Raw genomic sequence first — 12643 nt, forward strand, 5'->3', positions numbered from 1 at the left:
CTGACATCCTTTGATACGTGATTGAGTTTGAGTGGCTGTGAGGGTTCAAATGGCTAATAACAGCAATGGGAAAGCACCTGTGTTAGACTAACAATGACACGTGTTACAATCCGTTTTATGGCAGCTGTTTACTGATGTTTTTTAAGCTTCCAACCTCCCTTTGGGTAACCCTGTGTTTAATATCACAATGATATGAATTGTTGTTAATTCCCTTGGGTAAAGTCAGCATGAATGCTGACCCAGGGAAAGGGCACAGAAAGGGCACGACTGAGCCTTCATACACTTCACAATTTCACAGGGGACAGCCCTGAGGCCCAGTGAAGTTAGCGGGAACACACATCAAAGTCTGTTAGTCCATGAGGGGGACACTGAGATCAGCCAGTCTGGAATGGGAAGGAAGAGAGCTGGTCTGTAACTGTAACACTACATACAGCAGAGGGCAGTATTGGTCTTAAAACTACTGATTTCCCTTTAGCTCTGAACGCACACACACACCAACATGGGTTTGCTCATTTGTTTAAAATATTCATACCATATGTTGATCTTGGAGTATTTATTTTTCATTTCAATTTCTGTATGTGTGAATTAATTGGGGAAAATATGAATGTATGTATAATAGAACGTATGCATATGTATGAGTATATGTATGTGTGTGTTGGGGGGGGTGTCTGACATTTGTCAAATGTGTGTGTGTGTGTGTGTGTGTGTGCATGTGATGTTATATGTGTGGTGTGGGTCTATGCAGTAGTAATGTCTGACAGAGGTTGTTCTCAGCCTTGAATTATGTCACATAAATATCTCTAAATAATTTACATCTCTCTGCAGAGCCTCAGGAGTTTCAGCACACACACACACACACACACACACACACACACACACACACACACACACATGCACACACACACACACAAACCACTAACCTCAGCCCACGCATGCATCGCCTGTATGAGGATTCTTTCTCTCAATGTTTTTTTTGTTTGTTGCCAAAGACATCCATCATCACCAGAAGGGCTGCTATTGAATGTTCATAACTCCTCAAACTGATGCCGCTCATTCTGTAACCAGCTTTTTCACTATCATTTAAGGTTTTGTGATTGTGCTGACTATGTGCTGATCTCAGTCAGGAAGAGGTGATATGTTTGTGTGTGTGTGTGTGTGTGTGTGTGTGTGTGTGTGTTCATGTGTGTACATGACGTGTGTGGTGTGTGTTGCAAAGGTCTGACAAGATGTATATGTTCAGCAGAAGGCTACTGGGAAAGGCCTCCTCCTCTTATTAGCATTCTGGGCTCACCCAGACTGCATCAAGAAACTCCCGCACCCCCCCCCCCCTCTCTCTCGCTCTTTTACACACTCCCCCCCCTCTCTCTCCATACTCTTTCTCTCTCTTTCTCTCTCTCCCTCTCTCCCTCTCTCACTACAGTTTCTTTCTTGGCATCAGTCTTCCCATATCACTTCCCCGATGAAGGAATATTGTGCCGGTTTCTTTGGGATGCGAAAGGTAATGAAAATCCCCCCCTGGTATTGAGTTGTAATGCATGAAGCTGAACAGGTGTTCTCTGTAGACACTGGATATATAGGGGTTAATCTGATTGATGACAGACTCTGGGGAGTCCCTCTAGTGTCAAGACTGGTTTGAAAGTACAGATATACTGCAGTGTGTTTTATGAGCTAATATTATGGATAGAGACTGACTCATAGTGTTGTCAGGGAAAGAACACTTGTGGCATGCTGTTTATATGTCTGGGATGAACCATATTTACAATGTTAAGGCAACATATCAGCAGACATGTATCATCAAATGATATCTTTGCATATTAATGTACGATTCATCTTTTGAATGGTGTAATAATGAACAACAATGCATTATTTTGAACAAGCTTATGACAAACCAGCACTGCCTGACTAGATGCATTGCTGACATATATTCATTGATTCATATTTATTGATTAGATTTGGAATAAATTACAATGGAATTCCAATTTGAATGCTTCATTGTGCATCTCAAATTTAATCTCAAAATGGTTTGTTTTGAAACAGACTCGCTCCAACCCATTTCTTTAAAAATCTAATTTCAATTACTCATATCAGTTAACACTCAAACTGTGATTTCATTATCTTAATTATGGATGAGTACAGCGAGCATGGCTGACCTGCAGAGTGGGCAGTCCCTGCTGCACAACGGCTCTGGAGCCAGTAACCTGTAGCCTCAGATCATTAATCTCAACACTGCAGTGCATGGAAAGATGAACTACAGAGTGTGCTGCAGGGTGATGCAAACACACAAGGCATGTAGCTGTTAGTCTGCAGCCTGTAGCAATGCAAATCAAACCAGCTACTAGGCTAACTGAAATAAAACCATGGCAATCTCTAGGTATGGTGAAGGAAGGATATATAGATAGATACATAGATAGATAGATAGATAGATAGATAGATAGATACTTTATTGATCCCCAAGGAAATTCAAGGTCTCAGTAGCATACAGACATCACACACAACATTCACTAACAGCAGAAAAAGTAATTAAAAGTATATAATATAAAAAACACAACAAGCAATAAGGACAGTAGAAGATAAAGAATATACTAAAATACAAATTATACTAAATAACACTAAATCTAAATCAAGTCTAAAACAGTAACCACATAGTGGGTGATTTAGCATGAGACACTTGCAATAACTGAGGCAGGGACTGAGGAAATGAGGTGTTGTAATTGAAGGTATCTGTGACCTAACATAGTCAAAACTGCACGAAATTGGAAGTGTAGGATCATTATGACACCCTCTGTATGCACGCCAAATTTTGTGGAATTCCGTTCATGGGGGGCCACACAATAAATTAATTTATGTTACTATACACCAACTGGCCTGTAGGTGGCCGGAGACAGTTTTCTGTGAATATCTCGAGAACCGTAGGGCCTAGGAGGTCCACCTTTTTTATGTATGTTGGTCTTAAGGGGGCATGTCAACCCATCCCATTACCACTTATTTCATGTATAGCGCCACCTAGTTAAAAATTAAGAAGCAAAAAATTAGGTGTTTTCATCACAATATCTCTGGCTGACAAGGTCAAAACTGCACGAAATCAAAAGTGTAGGATCATTTTGACACCCTCCGAATGCATGCCAAGTTTTGTGTACTTTCGTTCATGGGGGGCCTTACAATAAAATAATTTATGTGTACATTTGGTGACGTACACCAACAAGGATTCCCGGGACACTGAAAGACCGGGGTACACAAAACTTGGTGGGCATGTACCCCCACATGGATAGCATGGAACCGTCATTTTTCGTTTTGATCTGTAGCCCCGCCGCTGGACTGGACCCCCCGAAAGGAGGGTAGGACAGACACAGTTCTCTGTGAATATCTTGAGAACTGTAGGGCCTAGGATGACCATTTTTTTCTGTATGTTTGCCTCCAGGGGTCGTGTTAACCCATTTCATGTGCACACATGTGCACAAACAGATACACACACACACACACATACATTCACAGTAATCATACGTATGACACATACTCACACAGTAGACATATGTACGCTTGCATGCACAGGCACATACGCAGGCACACACACAAGCACGCACACACACACACACACACACACACTCACACACACCCACACACATAACATAAACATAACACAAACAATCAAGAATTTCTCAGAATTATGAACAGGCAAGATGGAGGTGGGGTTGTATAAAATGAATTTTACATGTGAAATCTATGAACTAATCATGTTTTGGTACTTCTTGTCTAGCAGATACCAGTGAGAATTGAGTGTGGATAATGCAATTTAGTGAGACAGTTAGAATCATATAGGCCTTTCAGCGTGATTTCTTTTTGTGGAAAAAATGTGCTGGACTGGGCGGCGGTCATATTTTGTACCGCTCTGCGGTACATCTAGTTGTGTTCTTATTTTAGCACTGACATAGACCTGGGCCTACTGTGTCATCAAGTTGGAATATGATTTACACTTATGTTGCCCTGCTACTGCTGCATGGTCAATATCTGCAGGGCCTAGTACTTTTGTTCAGTTCTTGTTTATTTTGTAATGTTCTGACTTGTAATGTGACTATAGTTGTATGTCTGGCTGTGGGGTATGCCACTGGTTCAAAAGGGATATAATATGATGTAGGGTTCTCTGCAATGGCACTTCTGTCTTTCTTCTTCTGTAATTGTGACAGTCTGCTCTTCATACTACTATTCCCATTTAGCTCATCACCACTCTCTGATGATGCTACTTTTTAGCATATAGCTAAACTAAATGAATAGTTCCTTTGCAAGTGAGTAGTGTTTCATCAACATTGTTCTGATTTGACAGGTATGGGAGGTAAGATTGTATTATACAATAGCTTAAATAAATAGCTTTCTGATATACAGTAGCTTTATTTTCTGTTTTGCTGTATGCAGTGTGCAGCTTGTAACATGTAAGTTGTTGGTAAGTGGTGAATGATGGTATTTGACTGACTGCCTGAAACAATAACAAAGAAATAGCTCTAAAAACTAACAACATTAGTTTGCTTTAAAACTCCACATTACATTTTACATTCTGGCTTCTGATGTTACCATGCAAACAAAGTTGATTCTGGGTAGCTCTTCTGCACAGTAGACAATTAGTTATATCAGTCTAAAGACCTACACATGACAGGACCCTGTTAACTGTTTTGTTTTGAGCAGGAGAAGGGATGAGAGCTCCCAGGACCATACGGGACCATTCATCTCTTTCATATCTGTTCTATAAAAACACGGCCATCTCCTCCCTCTTTTACACACACCCCTGGGCCTGTGTCACACTCCATCCTCTTGGCAATCCGTCAGCCCAGTACATCTCCGGAGGCTTCACTGAGAGCAGTGGCCCAGGACACACATAAAAGCCACTATCATGCAACACCTACATAAATCACACACACACACATACACAGACACACACACACACACACACACACACACACACACACACACACACACACACACACACACACACACACACACACACATCTATACGCCCTAAAGTACACACACACACACACACACACACACACACACACACACACACACACACACACACACACAGACTTTCACATTCACACAATGGAACGTAAGCCACACGCATAACAAGCAAGATTAACAGACAGGACAGTTACGCGTAACAGCCAACGATGCACTGCAACGCCCCCATACTCACAATCCTGTTCAGCTCAAACACAATCAAAAACATTCAATGTGTAAGGAGTGGCAGCAAAGCAGTGCAAGATGAAGAGTGATAAAAAAGAGAAAGAGAGACAGAGAAAGAGAGGGATAAAGATAAAGATCTTCATATATATATATATATATATATACAGTTTATATAAAGAGAGAGAGAGAGAGAGAGAGTTTAAAATGTGGGGAAGGAACCATGTCTAGACAAGCCCAATGTCCCCTCAGAGAGTCTATTTCAATCAAAAAAGTGAGAGCCCAGGAGAGAGGAGAAGAGGGGAAACGGAGCGGGACCTATTAGCCTCCTTCAGCCTAAAACGTCCCACCAGTCAGCCTGTGCTCCAGCGCGGAGGACAGGTCTCTCCCGGAGCAGCATGGGGATTCTCATGCTCCCATGCTCTGTTCGAGGGGCAATTTCTACCAGCTATTAATTTTATGGCCACTGGAGGCCTGTGTGTTTGTTTAACCTGTGGTTGCCACACACATATGCACACACTCACACACGCAATTCAACAGCAGCTGCTCCTGCTCCGCTGTGTAAAGAGAGGAAATAGACTGAAAAGAGGAAGCAGAGAGAGAAAAACGATGGAGGACCACTCCCCATTAGCACCTGGTGGTGTTCTTTGTTGTTCGGGCACCTCCCACCTTTCCAACATCCTGAGCTTCTGTACCAGGCAGACACTCATTAAACACAGAGACATTAACGTCGGCATGGTGACCCGACCTCCTCACATTACATCATCATTAGAACCTTCATTACACAGTGAACGCACTCCACTCTGTCACTGAGCCTCCTGGTCAGGGCAGCAGCAACAGTGTGTGTGTTACTATGGGTTCAGTTGTGAGTATTTTAGCATTTAGGGTAATAATTATGTTGTACAGCAGTGTCTGTTCATTTGTAGGGTTTTCTTGCCATGTTCGTGCGATGGTACATTGTGTGTTTGTTTTTTCATACAGTACATGTTGGGAGTTACATGTTGTTAAAGGAGACGACCCAGCAGGGCCGGAGTGGGGCCACTTTTCAGCCCGGGAGTTTCAGGCCCAAGACCGGCCCACTTTTTTAGTGGTGGTGGAAATTGGATAAATAAGGCAACATTTCAGCTCTTACTAACTATCCTGTAGTTTTTATTATAGGCTAATATTCCACTATTCCACAAGGATAGGTTGATAAGTTAACAAAAACAGGAAGGAAGAAATAAAGCATTTGAAATGTATCCCACAATTCCACTAAGAGGCATATTGAACTACTGTATTGTTTACATGTTTTTTTTCTGCATGGGTCAGCTATCATGTTGTTGTTTGGTGATTTGCTCCTTTACTACACCCACTTCTGAGCAAACAAGCCATATAGGTTGATATAGGTTGATAGCCTACTGCTGTCATAGCCTGTTCTTTCTTCCATTAAATAATAACTTTAATTCATATGGTTAACTCTATTATCCTTTCTACTTGTCCCTATAGTCATAGTTAATTTCGGGCTCATCATTTTCAGCGGGGGACAGGCTGATCTGCTGCTCAGGCTACTTTTGTTTTTAGGCCTATAGGCTACTGCATACACAGATCAAGCTTGAGTTTTGTTATCAATATTTGCATAATATTGGATGATACCAAAATGCTAATATTTTAATTCATTTAATATGTTACTTGTGAATAGGTTGACAACGCTACAACGTCCAGTAGGTTATTAGCCCAATTACGCCATTATAGTCTAATCATGGCTATCTCTCTTTACCAGTTGCCACTTATGTCTGTCCTCTTCAAAAAAAATTGGAAGCATGGCACATTTGGCAGCATTTCCCTCCAATACTTTTCGTCTTTTTTACCAGGCCTTTTCAGTCCTTCGTGGCATCTACCATCCATCCTCCCTGACGCTTATCACCATAGACATAATATGTCTATGCTTATCACTACGGTAGGGCCGGCCCGGCTGGTAGGCCTATCTGAGAATTTTTTTTAGGAAAGACGGGCTATATGGACCCAACCAATTAACTCTTCTTGGGAGGGGAGAACAACCCATGCAGAGGCTGCGGTGTTAGGCATAGAATGCGAACGTGTGTAGCCAACTTCAAGAGAAGATAGATTAACGTGACAAATGCCAATATTTTTCCCTCGACCGGCCCAAAAGTGAAGCGGCCCACCGGCAACTCTCCCGATTCTCCCGATTACCCACTCCGGGCCTGCGACCCAGTTCGGTAGCCGTTGTGCAGTTCTGGCTGTGGCTTCTGTGCTACACACGTACAACACACACACACCCCACACCTTTACCAGCACTGTTGGATGGGAGGATGCTGGACGGATGAGTGGACAGATGGAGTGATAGAGGGACTGAGTGGTTCACTCAGATGAAACAATTTTACAAAGGAGGATCACTGCAGCGAGGGAGGAGGGAGGGGGAAGGGAGATCCCATTCCATCTCCCTCTGCTGACGTTGTAATGACGATGTGTGTATGTGTTCATGTGTGAAGAAGAAGGGAAGTGTGTGAAGTGTGTGTGTGTGTGTTCATGTGTGAAGAAGAAGAGTGACTGGCCTCTGCTGCTGTTCAGTGATTACTGCAGAGCACGACTATCTGGACACGTGTGTGTAGTAGGGATGAGTGGAGGATGTGGTGTAGCTGGGAAATGCCTAGAAACATGCCTACCTACACATATGGAGTGAGCAATGCACAATAAACTCAACAGATGTTTTGGTCTGTGGGTTATATGATTGCAAACAAAGGAACACTAAGACATAACCTATGGAATATTTTCTATGTACAGAAGACTTTAATCATCATAGTGGGGTATGTTATCCAAATCCACTCATACCTCAACAGGGTTAGGGAGTTCTGAGGGCTTACTGAAAAACCAATCACAGCAAATGTTCTTCAGCCAGACTAGCCAATAGTAAGCATTGTTGTGTCCTCAGACACGAATATAGTGATCCAGTGATTTAACCCCACTGATTGGACTGCAGTTTGCATACTGACTGTCTCTTCCTGAAGAGACAACATAAAAATGTTCAGAAGAAAAAAATATTTTTATTAACTGACAGTTTCAAGAAAAAAAAAAGAATTACGTATTTAATGAAAGTGAGTGAGATATTTCATCCAAATCCACCCATAACTTCAAGCCAATCACATCACATGTTCTACAGAGTCACCAACCAATGGCAGGCAGCTTTTGAGTCTTTGGTACGTTGATGAAGTGATTTATTCCTCTTCTCCCTGTTGACTGGACTGGAATTTGCTTACTGACTGGCTCTTAATGAGCCCATGGTCCTCTCCTGCCTGATGGTCTCTCTGATGATGGAGCACGTCTCGAGTGGCAGCCTCCCAGCCAGGAAGTCACTTACGGAAATGAAAGAAGTGTTTCTCTTTGGCAGACTCCGCAGGTAACAAATCTTTAGTGGGTTTTGCCGATTTTACAACTTGCGACGCTGAGCAGGTTTCACTAATTAAAAGTAAATGCTTAGAGCAGTGCTGCAGTACAGGCTAAGCAGGTTGCAACAGGTGTCAAGCTTTTACAGGAATGAAAACTCAGTTTCTCAAGTCCCACTGGTACTTTTCACAAACTCTTTCTAATAATGTTTTTGAGACAAAATAAATAAGTAGAAAAAGACGCCGCACCCAACATCAGATGTAGCCTTCTCCAGAAGCATCTATCTTTTCTACAGGTCTATAGTTAAATCTTTCTTGTTATCCTTGTCGCAGTTAAAGCAGTGCCAACTACGTGCTCCTAACGTTGCTCCTAACGTTGATGCAGGTTTGTGTACACCCAATCACTCCCACCAGCAGCAGTTGGCAGTTGGCAGCTGTGACAAAAAGAGAATGTACTTTCCTCCGCTTCGCTGAATGACCTCTAATTGTTTTGCAGCAAAGACTCAGTCTCAGTGGCATACTTGTAAACAATTTATGTTTTCAGATGAATATGTGTGATATCTGTGGTATGTTTTTTTTGTTTCCACCACTCCAGGAAACTTGTTGAAGACTTCATTCCATACACACGGAAAACAAATAATCTTACATATCACTTCTCGGTCTTACTACATCAATAAGGTTAAACAGGAAGCTGTTCCTGGGCATACTGGAATACTCGCCAGTTGCTACACTAATGAAAGTCTCAAGCATGAGCTACACCGGCATGACTGTGAATATTGATTTATTGAGTGTCTGAGAGCTCTGGAGGATTTTGTTCTTTTACTCACTTAACATTCCAGTCCAGCAACATGCACCTGTAAATTGGGACAATACTCGGTGGAGTTAGTTCTCCTCTGTTTCTTGATTGCATGTATTAGTATCCTTCTGAGTTGTTGGTGCTACAGCAGATGAATACACACAGCCCTCCTCGCACTTTCAACAGGAGCAATACACATACAAGATAGGTTGCATGCGGACTGACTGAATGTCCAGGCATGATACTGGAAAGGCATCATATTCAATAATACTCTGTTAGCGCAGTGTTGAATTCTACTCAAAAAGCACCATATTCAACAACTCTCTGTAGGACAGGGTTGAATTCTACCAAGAAAGCATCATATTCAACTATTCTGTGCCAGCGCAGTGTTGAATTCCACTCAAAAAGCATCATATTTAAATATTCTGTGCCAGCACAGTGTTGAATTCTACTCAAAAAGCATAATATTCAACAACCCTCTGTGTTAGCATAGTGTTGAATTCTACTGAAAAAGCATCATATTCAACAACCCTCTGTGTTAGCGCAGTGTTAAATTCTTGTGTTCCAAGACAGCAAGAGATGAGTGGGAGTAGTGCTGGTTGGTGGAGGTTGGGGTGTGTGGGCTCATGGGATAGTGATGAGTGGAGGATAGCGGGCCTTCATCTTTGTTTCAACGCCTCTGAAATGATCTCAGTGCAATAAGTGTGGGAGGCAAACATACCATGAGCACACGTATCTATGGAGAGATGTCCAGCGGAGAGCCATGAAGTATCAGAGAGGGAAGCATTCACTTTGCATCACTAACATTTACTGTAGTTCATGTAACTGATATACATGTCTGCAACAACAAAGAAAGTGTAAGGTATGCTATACAAGATTTTTACCTTAATACAACCTCTACGAAGCCAATTTGATGGTAGCCAAACTTGTAATCAGTGTTGGGAGAAATGCATTATAAAGTAGCCTAACGTGTTACTGCAATTCTACTACTTTTAGCGGTAACGAGCATGTAACAAAGTATTTTTTTTAAATCAAGTAATGCAGTTACAATTACTGAAATTGAAATTAGTTTGTTACTCACATTACTCTGTTTACCTTGTTTGAAAAATGAATGACTTCAGCAGACAAGATGACATTTGCTGCTTCTGATCTAACGTCGCCCGACTTTAGCAGTGTTTCCCTCGATTGGGTTTTGTGTTTCCATTGCAGATGCATTCTTTACAGTTAATAGCAGTCTCCCCACATCCCTCCTTATTTCTGGACATCTTAAACGCCTTTCCCTTTTGTTTCCATCTCGTAGGCCTAAACTCCAAGTGGTGCAGTAGGCGCATTGTGGTGCATCATTCTGCTCTTCTTTGCCTGTTGCGCAAAAGCCTCGTCATATTAATTTAACATTCTTTCAACATAGCCACAACACAGCACCAACATGCCTACATAGCCTTGGCACAGACACGCACAAGATTAACTCGAGAGAAAAATGCCGATTTGACTTTCCACAAATAGCCTACAATAAACGACTTGAGTTACAGTATTTGCACTAGGCTATGTTTACATCGGAATTTATGTCCATGTATGTGTTATGGGTTGATTTGTCTGCAATGGAACATACAACTTCTCTCTGGAACACCTTATTGAGCTGGTTCTTCAAAAGTAAAAGTTGTACTGTTGTAAGGCTACTGTTTGATTGAAGGGTTGAGACTACAATAAATAGGTCTATAATTGTGTGTGACTGTTCAGTACTGTTCACATTGACATTTAATTTTAAAAACTCTCTAGTAACTAAATACTTTTGATATACAGTAATTGGTAAAGTAATTTAATTACTTTTGAGTGTGACTGTTCAGTACTGTTCACATTGACATTTCATTTTAAAAACTCTCTAGTAACTAAATACTTTTGATATACAGTAATTGGTAAAGTAATTTAATTACTTTTGAAACTAGTAGCCTAACTGTAACTAATTACTAATTTCCAGTAACTTGCCCAACACTGCTTGTAATAGGGGAACCGTTCACCTAGCATAGCCTAGGCGTAGCTGGTCACTACCGAGAGAACCAGCAGTGAAACTTCAAGAATTGCCTACCTGAGGACATCTTGCGAGAATCGTGAAACATTATCTTGTCAGTAGATATAGCTCTTTGGAGATCGTTTTTGCCTGCTGTTAGTCCTTTGCCTTCACAACAAAAGCATTTCCATTGTGTACAGGCAGGGAACAAAGCATGAGAAGTAGGCTATTTACAATGGCCAAAATATAAATATATCACAACTCTAGGGGGAGCTACAGAGTCGCCAAAAGTGTTAAATTCCACGCCACAGTCAGCATATTCAACAACATTCTCTGTGGTAGCGCAGCAGTGTTGAATTCCACTCAAAAAGCATCATATTTAACAGCCCTCTGTGCTAAATTCCTTGTGCCAAGTCTATTTAACATTTAACATCAAAAACAAAATCACCAACAAAGCAATCTTTGTGGGCAAAAATCATCACCAACAGAGCAGCTGTTGTGAGCATTTCACTGTGATTATCAAGCAGGCACCTTTCTTCATTGGTGTTTCGTTGAATTAGACCCAAGACACCTCCAGATGGTCGTTACCATCCTACGTACTTCCGGCAAAAATTTGATTTCAGCCTCGCACGTAGTCTGCCCCAACCTACATTATACGGCTTGCGTGTAGCCGAGCCATTCAGCGAACAGTTGAGTGATGACGCGGAACTTGCCTGCCGAGTTGCTTGTAGTCCAGCGAAGCTTGTAGTTCAACAGCATAGCAACAATGGCGACGGAGGAAGAGACGCTAGAAGCTATCCGCAAAGTTGTCTCAACTCTCGAGGGCATCACGCAATTAAAGCAGGAACAAGAGGCTTGTCTTGTCAATTTTAGAAATGGCAAGGACGTCGTATAACTCTCCTTCCAACTGGCTTTGGGAAAAGTTTGATTTATCAGATGGTGATAACTAAACCTAAACGCACTACTAAGTGTACTACATGCATCACTACTTTTCATGTTTTCAAATAAACGTTTGCTGCTCGTTATTCTCCCCCCTACTCTCAAATTACCTTTACAAAATCAATGCGGCATAGGCCTACTTAAGGAATGGAATGTTAGCTACTAGCTAGCCTACCGAGCGGGGCTCAAGGCGAGGCGGTGTGTCTTGACGTTAGCCAGTTACCGAGCAGGGCTCAAGGCAAGGCAAGGCTGCTGTGATTGTGCTTGACTGGGACTAGCGGTTACCGAGCTGGGCTCAAGGTAAACCGCTCCGTGTTTGTGTTTGACAGAGGCTAGCCTGTGGCTGAGCTGGGC

At 42.0% G+C, this 12643-nt stretch overlaps 1 protein-coding gene across 1 annotated transcript in view; it reads left to right on the plus strand.

The window, feature by feature from the left end:
- The first annotated feature begins 1448 nt into the window (after window positions 1–1448).
- Window positions 1449–12643, plus strand: part of sv2bb (synaptic vesicle glycoprotein 2Bb) — a 54515-nt gene continuing 43320 nt past the window's right edge. The window contains exon 1 of the mRNA XM_042110786.1: window positions 1449–1498. The gene's annotated coding sequence lies outside the window, so the exon portion shown is untranslated. The remainder of the gene's footprint in view (window positions 1499–12643) is intronic.

This window comes from Alosa sapidissima, chromosome 11, assembly GCF_018492685.1.
Source record: "Alosa sapidissima isolate fAloSap1 chromosome 11, fAloSap1.pri, whole genome shotgun sequence".
NCBI classification, from domain to species: Eukaryota; Metazoa; Chordata; class Actinopteri; order Clupeiformes; family Clupeidae; genus Alosa; species Alosa sapidissima.